At 45.4% G+C, this 20,253-nt stretch overlaps 1 pseudogene; it reads right to left on the reverse strand.

Moving 5' to 3' along the window:
* Positions 1 to 8,340: 8,340 nt before the first annotated feature.
* Positions 8,341 to 12,416, reverse strand: LOC112903637 (annotated as a pseudogene).
* Between the last annotated feature and the right edge of the window lie 7,837 nt (positions 12,417 to 20,253).

Raw genomic sequence — 20,253 nt, forward strand, 5'->3', positions numbered from 1 at the left:
AATTACGTATGCTTTCTAGTCATCTTGTTGCTTTTCTCGCAGTCATCGTCACATGGTGGCCAGCCTTGCAATCTCTTCACGGCATTTGCTCTGTCCCACAAGGGAAAGGCGACCTCCGATGTTAGCTACAACCCGGAGGACGGGCCCGAGGCATACAGCAATGCAAGCGTCCACTCCCGCCTCAGTGACTACACATCGATGGCAAGAGAGGTCCATGGCCCAGAATATGATCCCACCACAGAGGATCTCGACACAGAGATCGTCATGAGGGTCGGAGGAGGTAAGAAGAAAGGACGGTACTGGATTGCCGATGGCGCAATCGACTCGTCCTCTACTCCTACACTTTCTCAGATCCGAGCAAGGAGCACGAGTGCGAGCCCAGCCATACGACCTCGGCAGGACACTTCATGCCATCAGATACAGGCACTCCAGGTTATTCCTTCTTTGTCCGTCGCTCGTTGATTATTACATACGTTTTGTTTGCATTATTGTAACATTAGCGTGAAAACTGTGCAGGGCCAGCTACAAGAAGAGACGAGGAAACGACAGGAGTTGGAGCAAAGGATGAGCGCTCTACTTTCTTACATGCACGCTGCAACGGGTGTACCTCCGCCAGCTTCTCTGTTCGCGCAACCTCCACCACCTGATCCGTACTCTACTCCTGTAAGTATAAAAAATATAAAATATTGATTGTTTTAGCAAATTTAAATATATAGTCTTTGCCATCCTCGAGCGTGGCCTTGTACCCCCTGTCAGGCTGCCATAGTTGGGGAGGATATGCTTAACCTGATAATTTAAAACAACATCAGAATTTGTTAGGAGTAACTCATATTAGTCCATGTGGAGCTCTGTAAGAAACAAAGGGTTTGATGGCAAAAGCATATGTCCATGCCAAACCTCATGCTTTACTTTGTCTCTGTTGTTCTCTGTAACTACATTTTGCAACCCTTAGTTTGTCACTTAATTAGTAAACATATGTTTGGAGAACGTTCGAATATTGTGAAAACATTACGTAACTATTTAGCTAATATCCATGATGGGAAAAAGTCAATCAGTTAGACATATATAAAACTGTTGCTGTTTGTTAGCTTAATTTATGTACGATCGTCATTTACCTTGTCTCACATGCAATCTCTTCTTCTCTGTGTAGAGACAATCGGCAGCGTCAAATGATCCGCATGCACCATCATCTCCAAATCAGGCAACTCCAAATCAGCCATCTCGAAATCTTCATTTGTGACATTTGAGCTTGTGTGTGGTGAGCTTGTGTGAACATGTGTGGTGAACTTTAAATGAACTTTTATCGTTGTTAACACTTATGTGGTGAACTTGTGTATGTGATATTACTTGTGTGTTGACGAGACTTTGTTAAATTTGGTTGTCACGATAAGATTTGCGTCAATTGTGTATGTGAAATTTCAAATAATATGCCTGTGTGAATATATAATATGCCTGTGTGAATATGTGCCAGTGTAAAATGCCACGGAAATAACAAATTAAAAATCTTAAAAAAAAACCACTTTGCCGAGTGTATAAAAAAACACTCGGCAAAGTGACCTAAGCTTTGCCGAGTGCCGCCTAACAGGCACTCGGCAAAGTGACCTAAACTTTGCCGAGTGCCCACTGTTCGGCGCTCGGCAAAGTCTGGCCTTTGCCGAGTGCCACGTCACAGGCACTCGGCAAAGAGCCAGCCTTTGCCGAGCGCCAAACAGTTGGCACTCGGCAAAGACGAGGCCCTTTGCCGAGCGCCAAACCGAGGGCACTCGGCAAAGAGCCGTCACGGTCACTGGCGCCGTCACGGCGACTTTTCTTTGCCGAGTGCCTAATCTAACACTGGGCAAAGCTTTTGCCGAGTGCCCGACAAAAGGCACTCGGCAAAGACGTCTTTGCCGGAATAATCAATACCGAGTGCGCTTTGCCGGGTGTTACACCCGGCAAAGCCTTTGCCGAGTGTTTTCAGGGCTTTGCCGAGTGTCTAGACACTCGGCAAAGGTCCTGAGTCCGGTAGTGTATGCAACACCTTCGATTATCTCAAAATCTATGTTCATCTCATTTACTGAAATTTCCTCTCACTAACCTCTATATGGGCGTATCCTTTAAACAACTTCGCTTATTATTTATCTGTTAGTGTATCGGCATACTCTAAACTCTCTAAGCTCTTTGTTCTCCAACTAAATTTGTACAATATAGTGAAACCAACTCAGTGACCCCTCTTGAGGATAATTTCCCTTCCAAAATGCAGTTATCACACTTGGTTATAGAGAAATTATGATTTTATTGGTTTTCTACCTTCATTGACCTAGAGAAGGCCAGAGTTTTTGGAGAAGATTATGATTTTATTGGTTTTCTACCTTCATTGACCTGGATAAGATTAAAGTTTTTGGAGAAGGTTATGACTTTATTGGTTTTCTACCTTCATTAACCTAGAGAAGATTAGAGCTTTTGGAGAAGATTATGGCATATGTTATCACCATATTGGTTTTCAAATCTCTATTAACCATCAGAGAAGGTTATGGCTTTTATTAACATCTAAAGAAGGTTGGGATGAAAATTCCTGACTTAATTGGCTTTCCTTAGTCATGGATGCGGGCTCTCTTCAAGCAAAGAACCATCAGAAGAAAAGAATATATTTCAGAAATTGAAGTTCGAAGGTCCTCGAGGGACCAAGTCATTTATAGGGCGATTGTTGCTCACCTTAGATCATATTCTCTCCGAACAAGCAACCTTCAGAAGCAAATAATATATTTCAGAAATTGAGGTTAGAAGGTCCTTGAGGGACCAAGTCATTTATAAACATTCTTCACAAACCTTAAATCGCTATTTCTTTAAGCTAAGAACCTCTACAAGTAAAGAATGTGCTAGAGAACTCCAAGCAAAACACCCCGAAGGTACCACACCTAGAGATGTTTATCTACCTTGTGATGCTTAACAGCTTTTGTCTAAGCGTTTCAGCTTATCTTGGGTCAAAGCAACGAAGAGTTGCAAATATTGACCATCGCATCTTGAATGCTCCAATTATGTAAGTTAGCAAAGTTCGCATGCCTCGCAAACTTTGCATACTTATCTAAAAGTGCAACAGCACTTGATTGGCAAGGGGCTTCTAGACCTAAGGGTCTTGAAGCTAAAACACCTTATGACCTCCAATCTAGACTTCACTCAAAACACTCAACCAGAAGAGATATTTTTGAAAGTTATACATTTCTTATACAATGAAATTTGCCTTCATTAACATGCAGGTTTTCTTCAAGGTAAAAACTCCTTCTCCACAGGCTAACCCCTTTATGCTAGACCTTCGCATTCATTTCACAGGAATATTGGTTTTCATCCCAAACCTAAGTGCTTGATATATTGGTTTTCACAGTATATGGGTTTTTATCAAGAGATATCTCTTATTGACCTCTGACTCTTGTTGGCTATTGGATTGGTTTCTTTTGGTGTTCATCAGTCATTGACTTCCATTATGATGATGTTCATCAACAGTTGGATTCCACCTTAACAATGGCAATTCATCCGCTCTAGCATTCAAAAGCACTATCTTGACCTTCGGTCCTTACCAGCTTTAAGGATCTAGAATTGGCAAACCTTGCAATATTCTTGCAAATGCGTCCATCTCCATTCATATGCATCAAAAGCATACATCAAATCAACTCATTGCATGACTACATCATCATACATGGCAAAAAAAATAGCTCTAGGGAGCTAAGAGGCTTATGACCTCAAAAGAAAGCCAAGCCAAGGGGCTATTGATTCTAAGGGGTGCGAAGCCAAAACACCTTTGGCTAAGAAAAAGAAAAGTGAAACAAGCATAAGAAAGCCAATGGGCTATTGATCCTAAGGGATGCGAAGCTGAAACACCTTCGGCTAGAAAAAAGAAAAGTGCAATAAGCACAAAAAAGTCAAGGGGCTATCGATCCTAAGGGATACGAAACCAAAACACCTTCGGCCAAGAAAAATAAAAGTGCAAAATGCACTTGTGTTTGTGGATAACTTCAAGAAAATGGTCGCTGAACCATTCTACACATGTTGCAAACATATCACCTCTTTCAGGTACAAATCATCGAATTAACTTCACCTAAGTTGTAGATTCGATAGAGCCTGGCACTCAAAGTTTCATCCCCACCACTACTCCGGCTCGAGGGGCTCGCCATCACCTTCGGCACCGTTAATGACTCCGCCTCGGCCGATACTCCAGCTCGAGGGGCTCGCCGGCACCTTCGGCACCGTCAATGACTCCGCCTCGGCCGATACTCCGGCTTGAGGGGCTTGCTGTTACCTTCGCCATCGTCAATGACTCTGCCTCAGTCGATACTCTGGTTAGAGAGGTTCGCCGTCACCTTTAGCATCGTCAACGACTCCGCCTCGGCCGATACTTCGGCTCGAGGGGCTCGCCGTCACCTTCGCCATCGTCAACGACTTCGCCTCGGCTGATACTCCGGTTAGAGGGGTTCCCCGTCACCTTCGGCATCATTAACGACTCCGCCTCGGCCGATACTCCAGCTCGAGGGGCTCGCCGGCACCTTCGGCACCGTCAATGACTCCGCCTCGGCCGATACTCCGGCTTGAGGGGCTTGCTGTTACCTTCGCCATCGTCAATGACTCCGCCTCAGTCGATACTCTGGTTAGAGAGGTTCGCCGTCACCTTTAGCATCGTCAACGACTCCGCCTCGGCCGATACTCCGGCTCGAGGGGCTCGCCGTCACCTTCGCCATCGTCAACGACTTCGCCTCGGCTGATACTCCGGTTAGAGGGGTTCCCCGTCACCTTCGGCATCATTAACGACTCCGCCTCGGCCGATACTCTGGCTTGAGGGGCTCGCCGTCACCTTTGACATCGTCAACGACTCCTCCTCAACCGATACTCCGGCTCGAGGGGCTTGCCGTCACCTTCGACTTCACCTCCGATGTCTCCCTTGCCACAACTTAGGTTTGAGGGGCTCGCTAGGACCTTCAGCTTCGCCTCCGATGTCACCCTCGCCACTACTTCGGCTTGAGGGGGTCGCCGGGACATTCGGCTTCACCTCCGACATCTCTCTCACCGCTACTTCAGCTCAAAGGACTCACCAACTCATCATCACCTTCAAAGGCTCGGGTGCATGACAACTGCATCACCTTCGACCACTACTACAACTACCTCAACTTTTATGTCATCTACGTCGACTACTTCCACTACATGCGAAGCTTATCTTACGAACACCAGCCAAGAGGGGCTGGGGGTGTACCGGAGGACCAGTCCTTCTTAGACGATAGAGTCTTATCCGGTGCTCATGAGAAAAGACTTGAAGACGTTGTGGCTACCTTCGGCCATGACTTCTCCGACTACATCGCTGACTGTGGCTACCTTCAGCCGCAACCACTGCGACTACACCGGAAGATGAACCACTCACTGATCGAAGCTCGAGAGCGAAGCGAAGCTACCTACAAACTCGAAACTCTGAAGGATCTAAAGTTGGCACTTGTGCATGGAAACCAAAACATGTGCATGCTCTTTTCTCTATGCCCTTTTTTTCCACTGGGTTTTTGGGATGAAGTTTTTAGTGAGGCTCACATGTCTAAGTTGCAAAGGACATTCCTTGCAACCGAGGGCTGGATTGTAGATATGTCTCTTTTAACAAGATCAGCTACTCAGCCTTATTGTGCCAGCCGAGACCAAATAGTTGAGGCGCTAATGTTGGAGGTGCGCCTTAGGCCATCACCTAAGGCTAGAGACCCTTTTGTGTAAAAGAGGCTAAGTTATGGGGTCTAAGGACTTGTTTACGAGGTCTAGGGACTTAGTTGCGGCATCCAGGGACTATAGAGACTTCTTTATAAATCCTAGGGACTAACTTATAATATTTGACCCTACTAATGGAATAAATATAAACAACCACCTCCATCTTTCTATAAATAGAGCCCTAGGGCTTTGAGGAGGGGATTTTTGCCCATTTGCTCAATTAGCTCGCTCTCCCTCTCACTTATCACTCTAAGGTTATTAAGTTGAACTTGAGTTCTTTTTTTCAAAATCTGTCTGGTTTCGCCACGTCCGATAGTCGTTTTAACTTTTTATATACATAGATTTTGCATAATAAAATCTATGCATCTAATAATTTAGAATGGAGGGAGTACAAACTTGGCAACAGATATAGAAGTATCACCATGTCCAGATACATCAGGAGTTGATCATTCCGATGAGATGCTGATGTTCTTTGGAGTTTGCTGATGCCTAAAAGCCTTCTTTTTATAAAAAAAAGAAAGCTCTGTGCGTGGTTGTCCTATACCATCGGAATCTCATACGGCCCACGCAGGTATTCCCAAGTGAAAAATCAAGAATTTCTCCCCTCGAGAAGGGCGACACGTTTGGCTGAACTCCTTACGCTCTTGCATTGGATAAGCACATGATGCTCTTAGTAAATGAGTTGATTGATGATGGTCACTATGGTTTTTAACTGGGTTTTCCAATGCTGCGATTAGCAGCTGCAGGAAAGAGACAAGCAACGATAACCTTGTACACCTTGGAAACTGCTTCTACTGCAGCGCAGGCGACTAACATTGACTCGGAAAGTAGCCATATTTTATCTTGGGATGTGGGCACTGGCAGCATGAAGGGCGTTCAAGGATCAATGCAGATTCCGGAAGGTATTTTAAGAATTTTAAGTTGCGAGAAAAAGAGACAACTTGTTTTTTTGGGGTCCGTCCCTATTTGGTCCTGGCGAACTGGGCCATACAAATTATATTTGCTAAACTTTATACCAAAATTAACATGTCCAGGAAATTAAGCGTAATAAGTCCATGTGGCCTGGCATGTTCAGCCCTCACATAAGATGAGCCTCCACATGAGCAAAACTAAGGCTCCGTTTGGTTGGGCGTTGTGCGTCCGATTCGCGTCTAGAACGTGAAAATCCGAACCAAACGGATTGGTGAGGCGCAGCGATTTTCGTAACGCACCCGCGTTGCCTAGTTCACAGGGAGAATCGCCCCAGACCCCGATTTCACTGCGTTTCGGGTGAAATTACCCGCGATGCCACCGCTTATGTACGTACCGGTTCGCGTTTTCTTTTCCCAAGTCTTTCCCATGCCTGTGTGCGACCGGCGCGCGTGCTCCTTCCCCGGCGGCGGCGCCCTCGACCCCGGCCGCCCCGCCCCCGGCCCCGGCCGCGCCGCTCCCGGCCGACCTGCCCCCGGCCGCGCCGCCCCCGACCCCGGCCACGCCGCCCCCGGCCCCGGCCCCGGCCGCGCCGCCCCCGGCTGCCCTGCCCCCGGCCGCCACCACCGCCGCCCGCCCACTGCTACCGGCCATCTACACCCCCACTGAGACCACCCACGTGTCGCCCTCGCGGACCTAGTGCTCCCCCCCCACCCCTCGCCACCGGCCGAGCCTCCCATCGCGGGAATTTGAAGCCCCTCCGGCGCAGCTGCGCTCAAGGACCACATTGCAAAGATCAAGGTCTTTTCAGGGTTCTCGGTGCATAAAGTCAGGGACCTGGTTGTAAGGTTAAAAACTGTACAGTGTTGTATAGAGCTGCAACTTGTAAATTCGTTTAAAATTCGTAAGGCAAATTAGAAAAATACAACCTAAAATTTATTGAGTCCCTTATGTTGTGTTCTACAAGCTTATTGGCTAGTTTTAAAATAAAACTTGTTCTAGAATAAATAATAGTTTTGCATATTGCTACTTAACTTATAATAAGTACATATAAATACTAATACTCAACTCAGGGACATAACAGGGGTATAACAGACATTTTTATCTAGAATCCACAGTTGACAGCTGTTTCGCCAAATAGCTTTCAGCTTTCCCACAACCGGCAGCTCTCAGCTGATTTCCCGCAGCTGGCAGCTGAAATCAGATTCTCAGGAATCCACGGTTGGGACCCTAACTACTGCTGCGGCAATGGGTTATCCGGTGCTGCAATGAGCTGTAGGAAATAAAGAGAAGACAACCACCCTGTACCATGGAAACTACCGCTGCAGCAGCACAGGCGACCACTTGGACTCGGATAGTACAGTATTTTACTATGTACAGCCATGCTCTGGACGTACCTTTTTTTTGATACTTTATATATACTAGGTAAACGCCCATGCGATGCTAGGGGCACACAATTTTTGAACAAAATAAAATAATTTTAATAAATATGGTAAGAAGACAATAGATATATTTGTCTAAGTCATAAATTTCAATAGCAAAATACATATTAAAGATGATGGAAAGAAAGCGTATCCAATATGCCAAATGTCTTAACCTTCGGATACAATTTTCTAAGAATCACCTTGTTTAAAGATGAGAAAAGGTTGATATTTTACAAGCAGAAAAACATCATAATTTAACAACAACAAAAAAAACATAGACGCCCTTGGTTCAGGAAGTCTATGCAGGTCCAACCAGCCAGTTCATCACCCTGTGATCCATCATGCACTTACAATGCTCTCCAGGGTTAATATTGTGCTCCCCATAGTTCGAGCAGTCCACGAACTCCCCGAGCTCAAACTTGGGAGTTCCAGAGAAAGATCTTGAGAGCCATGAAGCTTTTTCAAGAACAATGCTGGAGGTTGCGGATGTCTCATAGCCTGATATGTCCAGGTACTCAAACTCCTCTAGGCAATCAAGGAACGTTATTATTGCAGAGGTAGACGTATCTAAAATTGGTATCTCGAGCTTCTTCAGCTGAGGAAGAGAGTTATAGATGACCGAAGCCATCTATTCATCAACGTACAAAGCAGACACCTTCAGTTCCACAAAGTCTGGGCAGCACTGATACATGTGGAGGAGGACTTCGTAGTTGATAAAGACTCTCATCCACTGCCATGCCTTTAAGTGAATGAAGTTCACCTATTGCCTTACAGAACTGATTATAAGTAATACATGTGCTAGGAAGGCTGAAATACTGCAGGTTCGGACACCTGGGAAAAAATAGATAGAAATCTAACTCAAACTTAAATAACCATATCCTCATAACATTTACAGGTCAACTGTTAGCCGATTAGGGATCTAAATCCATGTGAGATGAAAAGCACATTGCCACGTGTTGATGATAACTGTTATGATAATTCATAATAATCAAAATGTAGCAATACAAACAGTGTTTAAAATCACATGCAGTTGATTTGGTATAAAAAATGCAAGGAATCATTCTAGCAAGTTTGTGGGTGCAGAAAATTTGCGATGAAGATATCATTCAGACACCACCCAACCTGCTCGTGCTCTAACAAAAATTATAAAATTGAGTTTGTAAACTTGAGCTGGGAACAAATTAACAAAAAAAAAGGACACCAAACTATTGTCAACAGCAAGTATAAACAACATCCATCATGATGATCAAAGAACTGAATGAAGTTTTCTTAACCAATATAACTGAATGAAATCGATAACTAAATCTTCCTGTACAAAGAACTGCAGAGGCATTCAGTAATATTGTTGTTGGTCCAAACAAAAGATAGATCAAATATGTACATGATGGAAAGTAACATTTTAGCACCATACCGATTTCAATTTCTTTTTGCTACCTACATAAAAAGGAAAACACTTTGGGATGTGTTTACTACATTGAAGGGAGCAAATCAGACCATAAACCCCCTGTTTCATACTTTGTGATCAACCTTACTGCTCTGTTTTCTTTAACGGACAAGGCGTTTTTATCTAAATTATGCTTCACCACACATGTTTTGGTGAAATGTTATGATTTGAGATACTTGTGAAGTTGTGTGCCAGATACTCATATGACCTAAAAGTATTTTCAGAGAATGCTGACAGCAGTAGCATATTAGTGCAACGCAGATACAATATACAGGCACACATGGCTGATGGCTTACAAGTTACAAGGCACTATCTTACTACTCCAAAAATTACAAATAACAATATGACCATAGAACCTATCAAGCTCCAATAAATTATCTTCTGTTTAGACATAGTTTTCTTCTAATTTGTGGTTGCTTTTCACTGGCCATTTCAAAATCCAGGTTTATCTGCAACGTGGCTGTTCCTAAGCTATCAGTGCTAGATGTTTCACTATGGCTGTGCTGAAGAAAGGTAACAAACTTTATAACGGAAAGTTCTAGATGTTTATTTTCTACCCACTGGGCAGAAGCAACATCATTCCTTGGATCACTACACCTTTTCAACATTAGTTTCATATCATGTGGTAAATGCATAATGTTAAGAAACAACTATTCCCACTAAATTCAATAAACACAGAAATCAGTACAACTAAACTCACCATATTTTTCAGATTGTTTTGGGAATAAAGAATGTGAAGACACAAGCACCATTAAAAAATAGCAAGTGAAACTACAATTCCCATCTATATTCCTTATGATATCCTTTCATTGTTATTACAAATGAACAATGCCATTTGCTTCAATACTTATTCAGACAGCAATCACGCAAAGAAACAATTAGAAAATCAGCGGCGTATCCATATGCAAACTAACAAGTATCTGATGTCTATCCAGAGAAACGAACGAAACATATTCACCTTGGATCAAATCTATCTCTTTAAATAAGCCAATTTGGAAGCATTTGATGCGAATACAAGACCCCATACCAGTATCATATAGCCAAAGGTCAACCAACATTTCCTTATGGGAAACAAAAAAAAGGATTGAAAAAACGAGGAGAAGAAATTTCACCTCTCAGCGAGGAACAGGAGGTGATTCTGTCAAACCCGGGGCTACGGGGCTGTGTACATAATGTAGTTTAAACAAGGTTAAGAGATAAAGTCTGTTTTATCTCTTATTTAAGTTATTTTCTACTCGTTTGAGTAGAAGATAAAGCTAGTCGATACAGAAGGAAACTACCCAAGTTATACCTGGGTACAATTCCTTGGCTGGTATTGATTAGATCCATGTAACCCTAACCTCCTGGATATATAAGGGGGGCAGGGACCCCCTCAAAACAGATCATTCTACACCCAAGATAATACAAACCACCACACAGGACGTAGGGTATTACACGCCTCGCGGCCCGAACCTGTCTAAGTTTTGTGTTCCTTATACTTTCGAGTTCCTGATCTCAGCGTCTCCTCACCTAAACTTACCACCTTGGGTATACCACTCGGTGGGCAGCCGGTAAAACACCGATAGATCCTCATCTGCAAATTCTGGAAGCAGCACGGCCTCGATCCGCCCTTCCACCAGTGTGGCGGCGACGTCCAAGATGCCGGCGAGAGCGGCATGGACGGGGACCTGAGTGCAGGAGGGCCCCGGTCCCACGGCGCGGCAGCCGGAGGTGAGGGTGGCCCAGTCACGGAGGTCAACCCAGCGCCACGCGAGCAGGTCCCGTGCCGCGGCCCGCCACAAGGAGCAGGCGAGGTCAGCGATGACGGGGAGCGAGTGCTGGCCGCAGGTTTGGGGAAGAGAGGCGCGGGCCTTCGTCGACGGTGCGGCGGGCCTTTTCGACGAGCAGGGGAAGAGATGCGCGGCAGGCAGTGGGTGAGCGGGTACGGCGGCGGAGGCGAGGCTAGGTCCAGGGCGGCGTCTAGGGCAGGCATGGCCGCGGCAACGAGGGCAGGGGGAGGGTGACGGCAGCAGCGAGGGGGAGAGAAGGTGACGATGGCAAGCGGGGGAGAGAGAGGGTGCCGCGGGTTGGGCCTCGGCCGCCGGAGGCGAGCACGAGGGGAGGCGAGAGCGTTGCGAGGAGGAGGCGAGAGCGGCGGCGGCGGCGAGCACGAGGGGGAGGTGAGAGCGGAGCGTGAGGGGGAGCGCTGGCTTGCGTGGTACGGGGCAGCGGAGAGGCAGAACCACGGGGAGGCAGATCCCGGGGTGTGACGTGGAACGAGTAGAGATATGTTTAAATAAGCAGCATTATAAATTGAACCTCGAAGAAGGTGAAAAGTAAAGTCAGGACCCAACATAAGATCTTTAGAAACCCAACGCAAACGCCGGTGAGCATGCTGCCGTTGACTGACGTCGGGACGGAAGGGCCTCCTGCTTCAAAGAGTTGAGGTTGAAATGGGTTCACCGAGACAAAAAAAAAAGAGCATCTCCAGCGAAGTGATTGAAGTTGAGTAGCAGCGCTGGAGTGTATACGATTGGCTCCATGAGACCCCGAGATGACCGGCAATGAACTCGGGGGGCGGAAGCGCGGCTTATGATGATGAGCGGGGTGACTCGCATGGTGTAGAGTTGATGCTGCTTCAGAGCGAGTGGTAGAGGAGGCGGCAGTAGCAGCGTCGGCTAGACGTGGAGCAAAGCCATGGAAGACGTCAAGGGGAGGTAGATCTGCATCGCTGATAGTTTGCTTCCGAGATCCGCAACAACAACAGTTGCGACCGCTTGGCACAGCTTCTGCGGCTGCAACACCGTGGGAGACGGTGGCCTCCAGCCCAACCGCAAGATAGTGCCGTGGTGCCGCTGGCGCAAGGGCAGGGGTAGAAGATGCACCGCCCCGATCCCGGCAAGCCCCACAAGCGGCCACGCCGGGCACAGCCGCCTGGATGCTGCCTTCATCGGCGACGGGGCGAATGGATCGAGCAGATCGGATCGGTGGTTGACGAGGGCGAGGATGGAGAGACCTGCTCGGGTAGAGAGGATGGAGATAAGGGGATTTATTTTGAGCCAATTTCTTCAATGATGTGAAAATTTTGATGAGTTCTCTTAGTGCTATAAAATTTTTGAATTTTCCTCAGTATCATGAAAACTCTGATTTATCTTCTGTATGCCATTTGTGCCTAACAGCAGTCAAATGGCTATGGAAAAGGCTCATTTGCCCCCTTAATGGAATGAAGTATATTTGGCCTTTTCTCTTCATTCCATTTCAAGTTTTCTATTACATTCTGGGGCTATCTCTTCCTAATCCTATTGCCTTGTTCGGATGCTCTGGGATGAAGGCACAGGAAAATGAAAAAAAGAAAAGAATACTGGGCCAATCCAATGTTACGAGGATGTGATTGCATGTGCGATTCAGGATAAGGTCCAGGCAAAGCCAAGAGCATCCAGCGGTGGGCCAGCGTGGTCAACGGACGAACGGCGAGCTGTAGCTGTGACGTGACGGCGGCCAGCGCGGGGAGGGATTCCGCCCTTCTATGCTCTTCTCCAGTTCTCCTTCAGCTCGCTTCTCCCTCAGCCACTTCGAGCACCTGCCCGGCGGGCATGTCTACCAACAGCGTCTTTGGGTGCCACGCGGCGAGGCGAGATACGGATCCGGCTGTCCCCGCGGTAAGGCGAGCGGCGGCTCGCCCGACCAGCGCAGCCAGTCGAGTGGGAGCCTCCTGGGCCCTGGCCGCGTGGGAGCCGTCGCCTGGCCGCCCGCGGGGCCGTGCGTTGCCTGGACGCCCGCGTGGGGGCGCCGCCTGGCCGCCCGCGAGGCCGCCGCGCCTCGACGCCCGCGGGGCCGTGCGTTGCCTGGACGCCCGCGTGGGGGCGCCGCCTGGCCGCCCGCGAGGCCGCCGCGCCTCGACGCCCGTGGGGCCGTCGCGCCTGGACGCCCGAGGCCGCCGTGCGTGGCTTGCGAGGGGCCGACGGAGGGGTCGTCAACTCGTCGGGGCCTCGGGGCGGATGGAGAGGTCGACGGGAGAGATCCAGAGATGGGAGAGAAGAGAACCGGGTGGATGGAGGGGATAAGGTTCTGCAAGTGGACTCTTACGCTGTCTCCAACGGTGCCCTCTAAACCGTTCTCTACTCTATATATAGAGAAGATTCCGTTCTCTATTGCTCCAGCAGCGTTCTCTAAATAGTCCTCTAAAATAGAAAACGCTACAGGTTTCCTCTATATATATAGAGATTCTCTCTCCTCTTCTCTATTTTTTCTTTACGTTTTAAATACTGAATTAAATAAAAATAAAATATGTCCATAGCATTTGAGGTATGATAAATACGTACGTACAAAAATTTGGAACAAAATACGTTTTTAATATAGGGTTTAATGTATAGAGAACGTTGTTGGAGAGAAATAAGATATAGAGGAGAGAATCTTGTAGAGAATTCCGTAAATGAAGGATATAGAGAAGGATACAGAGAACGACGGTTGGAGATAGCCTTAACGATTAGGCTATCTCCAACCGTCGTTCTCTGTATTCTTTATTTACAGAATTCTCTACAAGATTCTCTTCTTTATATCTCATTTCTCTCCAACAACGTTCTCTCAATCTCGTTCACTATACATTAAACCCTATATTAGAAATGTATTTTGTTCCAAATTTTTATAAGTACGTATTTATCATACCTCAAATGATATGGACATATTTTATTTTTATTTAATTCAGTGTTTAAAACGTGAAGAAAAAATAGAGAAGAGGAGAGAGAATCTTATTATATAGAGGAAACCTGTAGCGTTCTCTATTTTAGAGGACTATTTAGAGAACGCTGCTGGAGCAATAGAGAACGAAATCTTCTCTATATAGGGTACAGAACAGTTTAGAGGATACGGTTGGAGACAGCCTTGGTCAGTGAAATAGGGGCACATATGTCATTTCACATGACGTAAAGTCCCCTTTTAACGTTGTTCCGTTAAAATCTAATAGATCCCTAATGGAAATGTCATACAAGGGTTAAATTAAAGTTTTCATGGCACCGAGGTGAATTCGAAAAATTTTATAGTATTGAAGGAAGTTCGTTAAAATTTTCATAGCACCGAAGAAATTGGCTCATTTATTTTATTTCGACTCATCTTTGCTCCTATGTTGCCGGCGCCGCCCGCGTCCGGAGCAAGGTAGGACTTTTTCATCCCGAAGAAACTCAAATATCTACTAGCTATATATTATTATAGTACTATAACTAGGTACTAACGGGTGGCTCCTCTCCTTCCGGTCACCAACAAAGAACGCCGGAGATGAAGAGGAGGGGACCGGCGGTGCTAGATCTGGAAGGCTCCGTAGGCAGCACGGTTGGGGGGGTTCCTCCTCTGGATGTACTTAGAACGTGATTGGTTGGATACTAATTTTTGCCAAGTCAAAATTAGGGCATGGCAATAAAATTTGGCTACCAATTCATTCATATCTAAAAGTTAGCACTTCAATACTTGTGACCAAAACAATAACAAGTTACTAGACACTTATTAGATCCTTGCATTCAAACTGTATTACTAAATTCCATATTAGGCCCCCTTTGGAACATAGGATTTATATGACATAGGAATAGGAAAAATATAGAATTGGAACAGATATGTAATTGAAATCCTACGGAAATCCAAAACACATGGAAATTATAAAACGTGTGTTTGGATGCTACATAGGAAAAACACAGGATTCCTAAGACATAAAGGAAAGAAAACATGAGGTTGGACCTTATACTTATTTCCATCCAAAACTCACACAGAACAGTCCATTCCATAGGAATTTTAAAGGAATTCATAGACTCCAATCCTTTGGTCAAAGGCTCTAAAAAAAATTCCTATAGGATTTGAATCCTCCAAAATTCCAATACTTTTCCTCCATTCCAAAGTGGGGCTCAAAGTAAGTAGAATGAGGAAATTTTACAGTCACAGCATCGTGTCTCGACAGGTTTAGCACTGAACCTTCTTCAGATCCCAATAAAGAACATGCAGCAATTGCTTCTCTCTTATGCGAATCAGAATCAATTCTGGTTCTATAGAGGGAAATGGTTGGATCGACCAATGCGCCCCTATCATTGTACAATTGTGACATGGAGGATGTAAAAGATGCAGCTGATGTTAGCACAAGGAAAAAAAGAGAGGAGAAACTGGTGTGATAGGCTGCTCCAAGCCCAGTCCCACCACAGGGCACTACTCTAGCACGACGATTCGTCTCTCGTCTCCACAGATCATGAACACGAATTTTTTTTAAAAAGGGGATAAAAAAAAAACAAAATTCGAAAAAGGGGTGCCAGTTGGAGAAATTTAGGGAAATGGGTGCCTCCCGCCCGCTGGGAGGGCGGAAAGGGGCATCCCGCCCAACCATAGGGCGGGATGCTCAAAAAAAATTTCCAGGGACCTCTTCGCGAATAAGAAAACTTTTTTCATTCGCGAAGTGGTCCCTGAAGGAGGCCTCCCGCCCGGCCACTGGGCGGGATGCCTCCCGCCCGGCCACTGGGCGGGATGCCACCTGGTCCTGGTACATTGTTATTTCATGTGTATGTGTTTTCTGGCTTCCAAAATTCGTAACAATTCACAGAAAAATCCAAAAATAGCAAAACTAGTTTTGTTAGAAAGTAGATTTCAAACTCTATAACTTTTGTTAATGGAGTTTAGTTTGAAACAAAATACTTTTACTCCTATTTTAAAACTAAGATTAAGAAAAGTTTATGCATAACTTTAGAATTTCATGCTTTGTTGTTTATGAAGTTTGGTATGACTATTCTATAAACTCTAGGTACCTTTGTGCAAAGTTTCAAACTCAAATTTGATGTAAATTTAACTTCTTTTGTCTTGAATTTTTCAAATTTGAAATGTTAACTAAACCTAATTATAACCCTTTTCTAATTAAAATCTATTGTTATTCTCTAATGTGATATTATTTAATATCTAATATATAGTCAAAGTTCTAAAACCTATAAAGTTGTAAAACCTATAATCTTATGCTCCTGGCCCATTTTTGTTATATTTTTTCTTAGATTATTTGTTTCAGAAACTATTTGAAATTCAGAATTTTTTCAAATATAAGATTCATTCGCCATACTCTTATGTATGCACATAAAATTTTAATTCAATTTTCCAAAGAAGATTACGGTATCTAAAACTCGTACGAAGATAGTTAAACGATAACGTTTGCAACGTAGAATCTAAATATTACGATAGTACAATACATGAAGCCATTTAAAATAAAATAATATGATAATGAACATTACAAATATTACAAATACATGAATCCAAATATTGTGTCTTCAGTCAATGCGGCAAATAATACAAATACGTATCTAGGTCTGATAGAATCTCAACGCAGCAAATATTACATATGAGCAAACAACGTTTAAATAAAATTACAACTAAATGATGCCTGATGACGTACTAGCACTCGATCGGCGACGTCTCCCACTTGTTGATGCAACCGGAGGTCTTCCATCTGTAGCATCACCTGTAGGGCCAGCTTCAGCACAACTGGGGCCAGCATCATTGGTTGGACAACGTTTATACGTGTGTCCAATCTGATTACATGCACTGCAGCGTTGTATCCTCGGACGGAGCTCTGACTCATCCATATCATTACGAATACGCCGTGACTGACGGCGTCCTCTCTTAACCCGTGATGATCTTGGGTCTGGAATATAGATAACAGGATTCGCTGTCTCAGTGAACGATCCAACCAAACGGAACCCATAGATCTCATACTGCCAGGTGCTAGCAATTGTCTCCTTTCTGAAGTAATGTGAAACATATATATCGACAGGATGTCCAATATCTGCACAAGCAGCCATTACATGAGAACAAGGTAAGTGCAGCAACTTGGGCCTCATGCATGAGCAACAACAAGTTCCATCGAACTTGAGAATGCACTCCTTTACAGGAGTTTGACGTCTCATGCCATGTCGCGCCCTATCTTTAGGAGATACCTCAAACTTGAGCTCCTGTGTTCCACATTGCCGTACATGGTGTAGCCGGGCGCTTTCTGCCTTCTTAGTCATGTATTCTGTTACCTTGAATCCAAAATTTCTGTCTGGATCTCGCATGTATACCTGATTTTTATTGAACCGCTCCCGAAAGTAATCGGTACACCCGCGGACAATGAATTCAACAATTGCAACCAGTGGAAGCCCACGAACACCTCGCAGCACCCAATTGTAAACTTCGGCGAAGTTGGTGGTCATTATACCGTATCTTGCACCATCGGTATCATAAAGTAACGCCCACTTCTCCTTAGGTTCATTCTCAATCCATTCAGAAAATTTTTTCACCGCTGACCCAGATCTTCTGCGAGTACGTGCAGTATCTGTTGGCAAAGAGCACAAAGCCTCTGCTTCATCCTGTGCAGTTATGTTTTTTGATGCGTCCTCGGCTCTTTTCTTCCCGGTCAGTTCATCAAGTTTCTGCCACTGCTTGTTAAATTTTTGCTGATTCGTTTCCTTGCATAGCCTCTTGAACATATCCATAAGGTGCTTGTTCTTGAATTGCCTGAAAAAGTTTGCACCGATATGCCTCATGCACCACCTACTGCGAATATCACGCCACTTGGGCGGCTCTCCGGTCTCCACACACCCCTGCTGCAAATCTAGAATTGCCCTCAGTATGCCGGCGTGACGATCATGAATCAGGCAGACATCTTCCCTATCCCGAACGACTGCAAGCTTAACCCGTTCCAGAAACCAGTACCAACTGTCTGTGTTCTCACTCTCAACAAAAGCAAAAGCAACAGGCAGCAATTGATTGTTTCCATCCACTCCAATAGCTGTCAGCATTTGCAATCTATACTTTCCTGTGAGAAAGGTCCCGTCGATGCACAGGATAGGCCGGCAGTGATGGAATGCGTTAATGCATGGACCCAAGCTGAAAAAGACCCGCTGCAATATGTGGGGCGGACCTTCTCCTCTGTTTAGAGTTTTCAGGTCATAGTAGCTTTCAGGATTTCTCTGACATAGGACGGCCAGCATTCGAGGAACATTATCATATGCAGCCTCGAACGTACCAAACCTCATCTCCAACACCTTTTGTTTTGCACTCCACGCCTTACTGTATGAGATGGTATACTTGTACTTTTCCTGAATGTACCTGATAATAGACTTTGGTTCATATGACAAGTTCTCTACTATCGTCCCGTACATCTCATTTGCGATGTATTGCGACGTGAGGTTGCGATGGCTCTTCTGCACCCCAGGCAAATGACAAGTGTGCTGAGTGACAATGGAGCATTCCCAATAATCTTTCCATTTACCCTTGTAGGCATGCACCCGCCATGGACAGCCATCCTTCACACATACCACATCGTACTTACGAGATTTGCACTCGACTGTCTTAAACTCTCGCATAAGAGAGAGAGACCAGCACTTAACAGCTTCCTTCACCTCTTCAATTGAGTGGTACCTTGCACCCTGGATAATTTCATTCTCCCTGCAATCCGAAGGCCAGCTACATCCGTCATCTACGACAAGATGACTGAAGTCGCTGCTTACCCAATCTTGAGGCACATCATCGTCGTCATCAGACGAATCGGCATTCGTTGCTTCATCCAATTCACGTTCTTCGTCTTGCAGCTGTTCAACAATAAAGGGTATGTTCTCCCCTTCATCAGCCACGCATTGAGGTGCTGCGGTGCCACCTGCCTCAATGTTTGCCTCCTCGACTTCTTCATCAATATTTTCATCCCCCGGACCAGCTTCAATGTTTATCAAAGGAGGGTTTTGGTGCACACTGACAAGGAGTACCAGTGGCCACTGCCAATGACTTGCATTTTGCAGATAAGTTAGCCAGTCCTCGTTGCTTGCAAGTGGCATAAGCTCCCAGATCAAAGCGTGAGTGGTACGATTTATGACGCATTGAACACTCACAGTGTGTGTCTCCTGATTAATCCTTAGTCCCCTCATTAACCAGTTGCATAGGGATTCAAATGTCCTCTCGTGCGGTCTGGTAATTCCTCTAACCGCACAGTTGAATTCACTTAAATCTACCCCATTCGGCCCATAAATCACATTTCCTTCTCCGTAATATATACTGAAAATACCCTTCTCGGAAGACATATCTGTCAATCATTAATAAACTAGTTATACTACATATTAATACACAACGAACAACGATCCTAAATTTCAGCGACTCTCAGATTATATTTTACAGATTCTAAACTATTCAGATTATAAATTATACTAAAAACAAATGAAAATACTAAAACTATTCAAAACATAACTACTCTAACAAATATTTCCTAAATTATAGTTATTTTCACGTACTTATATGGCTAGAACGAGAATATACCTCAAAATCGACGCGTGGACAGGGCTTCGCCGCTTCCTCTTCTCTCTTCCTCTTCTCTCTTTCTCTTTTTTCTGATTTTTGCTGGATAAAATGGCATTTTTGGGGCAGGTTGGGGTTTAAATAGCCGGTGGGGGGACCTCCCGCCCGACCAAAGGGCGGGATGCCTCCCGCCCGCTGAACGGGCGGTACGCGTGGACATCCCGCCCTTTGGTTGGGCGGGATGCCCTCCCAGGGACCTCTTCGCAAATAATTTATTTGCGAAGAGGCCCTCGGGTGACATCCCGCCCTCTGGGTGGGCGGGATGTCCCGGGCCCCACGCGTCCCGCCCGTTCAGCGGGCGGGAGGCACCCATTTCCCTAAATTTCTCCAACTGGCACCCCTTTTTCGAATTTTGTTTTTTTTTTATCCCTTTTTTAAAAAAAATTCTCATGAACACAGCCGAATCGCACTTCTTCAGGTCGCCTCAAACTTCGGCCCGGGCACCTCCCCGCA

The sequence above is a fragment of the Panicum hallii genome, chromosome 8, assembly GCF_002211085.1.
Source record: "Panicum hallii strain FIL2 chromosome 8, PHallii_v3.1, whole genome shotgun sequence".
In the NCBI taxonomy this organism is placed as follows: domain Eukaryota; kingdom Viridiplantae; phylum Streptophyta; class Magnoliopsida; order Poales; family Poaceae; genus Panicum; species Panicum hallii.